This window comes from Mustelus asterias, chromosome 24, assembly GCF_964213995.1.
Source record: "Mustelus asterias chromosome 24, sMusAst1.hap1.1, whole genome shotgun sequence".
Classification (NCBI taxonomy): domain Eukaryota; kingdom Metazoa; phylum Chordata; class Chondrichthyes; order Carcharhiniformes; family Triakidae; genus Mustelus; species Mustelus asterias.
Window position 1 is genome coordinate 25,998,656 of NC_135824.1, and position 7,053 is coordinate 26,005,708.

Genomic DNA, 7,053 nt, shown 5'->3' on the forward strand with positions numbered 1-7,053 from the left:
GGTAGCATTGTTACGGGGGCTGTCTCCCCATGGGAGGGGGCTATATTTACCTTTGTGCCCCTGGTGGATTCCCCTCGACCACTTCCCGTTTTTCAACAGCTGTTGTAGACCTCACGTTGGCGAAGGGGGATTTCCTCACCAGCGGGTACATATGTTACGGAACTATATTAATTTCAATGAGGTTCCCGCTCTTTCGGCCTCGCAGGAAACTCAACCCGTTTTGCCATTTTCGCCCGTGACGATCGCCGGCTGAAAATCCTCTCCCCGATGTGTTTAATTTTAGGCTTCATCAGGATTACATTCACAGCAAATTGTAGTTTCTATGGGCAGAAATTTCCTGTGCTCTCATTGGTTTGATGATGAGTTGGTGGAGGGAAACTCTGTTCACACATTGACTCTGTCCACACTTCCCGCAGCCTCGGCAAAGCAGCCAGCATAATCAAGGACCCCGCGCACTCTGGACATTCTCCCTTCCACATTCTTCCGTCGGGAAAAAGATACAAAAGTCTGAGGACACATACCAACCGACTCAAGAAAGCTTCTTCCCTGCTGCCACCAGACTTTTGAATGGACCTACCTCGCAATAAGTTGATCTTTCTCTACATCCTAGCTATGACTGTAACACTACATTTTGCACCCTCTCCTTTCCTTCTCTATGAACGGTATGCTTTGCCTGTATAGTGCGCAAGAAACAATATTTTTCACTGTATACTAATACATGTCACAATAATAAATTAATGTATCGGGAGCTCCAAGAATCGCTTTCACTCTGCTGTAAAATGACGGTGAGAAATTCTACTCCCGCCCGTCAAGGCTGGTCACACTTCTCACCAGAGTCTGGCATGAAACTAATTTACATCCCGCTAATGGGATGCAGCTGAAGATCCAATTGCCCTGCCAGGCCTGATTGTCTGCACTGTAAGCGGGGAGGAGATCCGGAACATGTCTGGATCAACTTGTGTGTACATATTGGCATTTACCTGAAGGAGACCTGGGGTTGCCTCTGTAGTTTGGGATGGAGACCTCCAGACAGCGTGGACCCTGGAACACCACAGCAATGGATGGGGTGGTGGGAGCATCTATCAGGTGGATCTTCCAGCTCCAGAGTCTTTGAGGAGGTCCATCTTCCAGCCTCAGAGCATTCCTGGAGATCCATCTTCTTTCTTCAGGAGGTGCATTGTCTTTCGTCAGCGCTGCCTCATTTACTTCCAGATGCCTTTCAAAAATGGCACCTGGATATGATGGCAGCGTGTAAGCCATCCAGCCCAGCCCACCATGTGAAAGGTCATCAAACCCCACCATGTATAATTCATAAGCCGGGATTGTGCAATGTGGCACAAATTCCCAGTGGTCTCCAGGATGGGAAACATTCCCTGTCTCCACGTCCACCACAGGACTTGGTCCCGGGAGGGAAAATTCCACCCAATAAGTGGGGCTGCAACTCCAATGCTCTGAAACCTAACAAGCTTTAACAGGCCAAAGCTCTCTCAGGACTGTCAATTACTCTCTTCGCATGAGAGTTCACATTGGAAGTTACACAGGTTACACAACTATTGAGGCCGGCGGAAAAACACGCCATATCTTCCAGCCCTGACCTTATCAATGGTGTAACCGGGTGTTTTGCATCGTATTCCGTGGTGGGGCAGGCCAGATTACGCGTGCTCCACCGTCGTGTCCGAGCGCCATATTGAAAACGTCACTGACCCATTATTGAAGAATGAAAATGGACCTCCTGAAAATGCCAATGGATCTCAAGGAACAGTCTGAGGCTGGAAAATGGACCTCATCCAGACAACAAATATGAAAGATGGGGCTGTAGAATCCTGCCCCATGGCTGCTCTGGCGTTCCTGGGTCTCGAGTGGCTGGTGGCCTCCGTCCTGAACTCAGGAGCCGCCTCGGCTTCTTCAGCCGAGTTTGCACATCTGCAAGCCGCGTCGTTCCAGATGTGTCTCGCTTTGGCGCCATGGTGCATCAGGCAAAGGTGGTCAGATTTTCATCTGCATTTCATCAGCGGGGTACAAATCAGATTCACACCAGCTTCTGGGGGTTCCCGATCCTCCATGGCGGACAGCATTGGAAAATCCTGTGGGAAATTCACGCCGCTGTAAAATTGGGCTTCCCACCAAATTCCACCCACCCCTCTCCCCCCACTGAACCCGCCGATGGGAACATGGGAGAATTCCGCCCTCTTTCTTTCATTTTCACGCTTCTACTTTCTCAGAAGAGTAAGGAAATTAGACATGTCAGCTACAACTCTCACCGACTTTTACAGATGCACCATAGAAAGCATTCTTTCTGGTTGTATCACAGCTTGGTATGGCTCCTGCTCTGCCCAAGACCGCAAGGAACTACAAAAGGTTGTGAACGTAGCCCAATCCATCACTCAAACCAGCCTCCCATCCATTGACTCTGTCTACACTTCCCACTGTCTCGGAAAATCCGCCAGCATAATTAAGGACCCCTTGTATCCCGGACATTCCCTCTTCCACCTTCTTCCATTGGGAAAAAGATACAAAAGTTTGAGGTCATGTGTCAACCAACTCAAGAACAGTTTCTTCCCTGCTGCTGTCAGACTTTTGAATGGACCTATCTTGCACTAAGTTGCTTTTTCTCTACACCCTAGTTATGACTGTAACACTATATTCTACACTCTCTCGTTTCCTTGTCTATGAACAGTATGCTCTGTCTGTATTGCATGCAAGGAACAATACTTTTCACTGTATGCTAATACACGTGACAATAGTAAATCAAACCAAATAATAAATCAAATCAAGCAAATCAAACCAAATTTTGCTGAATAAATATTTTGGCAGCGCACTCCACAGCCACAACATCACAAATAATTATCATTGCACAAATCAGCGGTGCTAGCCAAGGAAATTAATGTTAATAATGCATTATCAAAATGCGGTAACACCCTCCATTGAAACCAATTGTTAGTTCCAAACATGAATTTAGGTTGTATAAACTTTAGGTCCCAACCCAAGGAAGTTTATTTTCAGATTGTGGTAACCAAAATCCAACTTAAAGTCAACACCTGGTCTCTCCAAATATTCGGGTGAAATGATAGAACACAGAAATTATAGAAAATGTAAGATGGGACGGAGTTTACTTTTTTTAATGAAGACGTTTGGCTGCTAGATTAGTTGAAGCAAACCTAAATCTCGCACAGTGGTTAGCCTCACAGCGCCAGGGACCAAGGTTTGATTCCGGCCTTGGGTCATTGTCTGTGTGGAGTTTGCACGTTCTCCCCATCTCTGTGTGGGTTTCCTTCGGGTGCTCCCATGTCCTCCCACAGTCCGAAGACGTGCTGGTTGGGTGCATTGGCTTAAATTCTTCCTCAGTGTACTGAACAGGTGCTGGAGTGTGATGACTAGGGGATTTTCACAGTAACTTCATTGCAGTGTTAATGTAAGCATACTTGTGACAATGATAAATAAACTTTAAAACTTTAAACTTTTCTCCCTATCACAGTACAGGAATTTAACTGAAGCATAGTCTCTTACCCTCCGGCTGGGATTCTCCGGTCTCGCACACCCCCGTCCCGCTGCCAGCAAGAACAGAGAATTTGGCGCTCAGCCAAATCTCCAATCATAGCAGCAGCACTGGAGAATCCCAGGGCGAGGTCAGAGAATTCCGTTCAAGGACCTCATCGCGCCCGTTTTGCGGCAGGAAAATGTTGTAAAATTGGGCCTTTTCCGATTAGTGGGGATGGCACCCGTTTTCGCGCCCATTCCCATTTTACCGAGAAAAAAAAATCGACGCGATCGGGAGCCCGCCCAAAACGGGCAAAACATCAATTTGCATTTTTTTGCATTCATCACAATCTAATTAGTGAGCTTTACTCTCAATTGTCCCAGCTCACCTGCCTTAGCCACCTCGTTCGCTACAGCTGGATCAATCAGGAAAACACCGCATGTATAAAAGTTGTATTCAGGCACTTGATCAGTGAGGGTGAGCAAGGAGCTAAGTCTCTGCTTTTAAACTGCTCCATGCTGCTCAAACAGGGTTGTTTCATGGTGGCCATGTTGCGTTTCGGGTCGGGGGGCCTGCGAATGTGTGGAGGGCGCGGGGGGCTGTTTTTGCTCATCGGGTCCAACCACGGACTCTCAGCACGGACCCGGGTCAGAGCGCCGACCCCGTGTCTTAGCGCTGACTCTGGGTCCTAGTGCAGGCAACAGCAAGCATTGTTGCAGGTGGGGGATGGGAAACTCTCTGAAGTGGCAGTGCTGCAGCCTCAGGACTTGGCACTGTCTGTGCCCACTACTGCATGGGTTCTAGGTGTGTGTTTGTGAGTGGTGGAGGCGGGGGGGGGGGGGGGGGAGGCGGGGGGGGGGGGGGGGGGGGGGGGCGGGGGGGGCGGTGTGGGGGAGGGGGGGTGGGGGGGATGGTGGGAATGGGCAGGTCTGTGTTGCCATTCTGGGATCTGTTGCTGGGGTATGTGGGGGGGGGGGGGGGGCGGGGCATGTGAGTTGCTGGAGGTCTGTGTGGGGGAGGTATGGGGACTGTGTGTTGCTGGGGGTCTGTGAGGGATATGGGGAATGTGTGTTGTTGGGGGTATGTGTGGGGGCCATGGGGAGTGTGTGTTGCTGGGGGTGTGTATGGGGAATATGGGGAGGGTGTGTTGTTGGGGGTGTGTGGGGGTATAGGTAGTGTGTGTTGCTGGGGGTGTGTATGGGGGGTATGGGGAGTGTGTGTTGCTGGGGGTGTGTATGGGGAATATGGGGAGTGTGTATTGCTGGGGGTGTGTGTGGGGGTATGGGGAGTGTGTGTTGCTGGGGGTGTGTGGGGGAGTATGGGGAGTGTGTGTTGCTGGGGGTGTGTGGGGAGTATGGGGAGGGTGTGTTGCTGGGGGTGTGTGGGGAAGTATGGGGAGTGTGTGTTGCTGGGGTGTGTATGGGGAATATGGGGAGTGTGTATTGCTGGGGGTGTGTGTGGGGGTATGGGGAGTATGTGTTGCTGGGGGTGTGTGGGGGAGTGTATGGGGAGTGTGTGTTGCTGGGGGTGTGTGGGTGGGTGTATGGGGAGTGTGTGTTGCTGGGGGTGTCTGTGGGGTGTATGGGGAGTGTGTGTTGCTGGGGGTGTGTGGGGGGTGTGGGGAGTGTGTGTTGCTGGGGGTGTGTGTGGGGTTTATGGGGAGTGTGTGTTGCTGGGGGTGTGTGGGGGGTGTGGGGAGTGTGTGTTGCTGGGGCTGTGTGTGGGGGGCTATGGGGAGTGTGTGTTGCTGGGGGTGTGTGGGGGGTGTGGCGAGTGTGTGTTGCTGGGAGTGTGTGGGAGGGTATTGGGTGTGTGTGTTGCTGAGGGTTTGTGGGGGGGGGTATTGGGTGTGTGTGTTGTTGGGGGTGTGTGGGGGGGTATGGGGAATGTGTGTTGCTGAGGGTCTGTGGGGGGGTATGGGGAGTGTGTGTTGCTGGGGATGTGTGGGGGTGAGGTATGGGGAGTGTGTGTTGCTGGGGGTGTGTGTGGGGTTTATGGGGAGTGTGTGTTGGTGGGGGTGTGTGGGGGGTATGGGGAGTGTGTGTTGCTGGGGGTCTGTGGGGGGGGGAATGGGGAGTGTGTGTTGCTGGGGGTGTGTGAGGGGGGGGTATGGAGAGTGAGTGTATGTTGCTGATGGCCTGGGGGGTGGGGGTGTGGTGGGGGGCATGGGGAGTGTGTGTTCCTGGGGCTCTGTGGGGGCGGGGGGGGGGGGGGGGTTATGGGGAGTGTTTGTTACTGGGGGTCTATGGGGGGGGCATGTGTAGTGTGTGTTACTGGGGGTCTGTGGGGGGCTATGGGGAGTGTGCGTTGCTGGGGGTTTGTGTGGGGGGCGATGGGGAGTGTGTATTGCTGGGGGTTTCAGTAGGGGGCATGGGGAATGTGTGTTGCTGGGGGGTTTGTTGTGGGATATGGGGAATGTGTGTTGCTGGGGGTGTGTGGGGGGTGGGGTGAGAGATGTGGGGAGTGTGTATTTGATGCGCGTTCTCAAACACGAGGCTAGATGCTCGGGAAATAAAAGGCTTTTATTTACTGTAATGAAGCAGCCAATAATTATATACACTATCCCAGACTGAAGGGGTCCCAGCCAGAGCAGGGACTTTTATACCTCTCCCAGGAGGCGGAGCCTGACTGGGATGTACCACAACACTACAATACAAAGGTGTAACAACCCCACCCTAACCCCAACAGCAACGAGTAGCACAACCCAACAGTAACATATGTACATCCTTGTAGTACTGGCCAGACCCTGGCTCAGTACTATCCAGTGGGAACCAACGATGGTTCACCACAGTACTCCTGGGTGTCTGTGGGCGGGGTATGGGGCGTGTGTGTTGCTGGGGGATGTTGGGGGGGTATGGGGAGTGTGTGTTGCCGGTGGTTTGTGGGGGGATATGGGGAATGTGTGTTTGTGGGCTGGGGGTGAGCAGAGTTCTTTAACCTCTCCATCTGTCTCTCCCTTTTCCCAATTTCCCCCCCGCCCCTCCCCCCATTTCCCCCCCACCACCCCCCACCCACCTTCAGAGTGACGAGATGGCTTTTGCAATGCAACCCATTGATCTCGCCGTTCTTTTGGTTGCTGCTGGAAATGAGGAGGAGGGGCAGGAGGATGAATTGCAGGCACAGGAGGCCCAGGTCTTGCCACTTGCAGGAGTAGAGGGAGACGGCCACCAGAGGCAGGACGTGGCTGCCATTCGCCCCAAGGGGCTGGGGCAGGAGAAGGAGGGAGCGGAGACCCTGGCAATTCCGCAACTGAGTGTCCTTCGAGCGACTGTTGGTCATTGTGTGCCGCCGTCGGCTCCAGTTCCGGAAGGAGGCAGTGCGACACCTGTGCCATTTGTTGCAGGACCTGGCACCTCGGGGCACAGGGGGCACCCACTCCCCGTGGCTGTGAAAGTGACAGCCACCTTAACCTTTACACCATCATGTCATTCCAGACTGTCAGTGGAGACCTTTGTGGTATTTCCCAACCATCCGTCCACAAGTGTGTCAAGGAGGCCATGGATGCCCTGTGTGCCTGGGCTGGCCAGTATATTAAATTTGATCTGGACCAGGCCCAGCAGGAAGCCCAGGCTGCA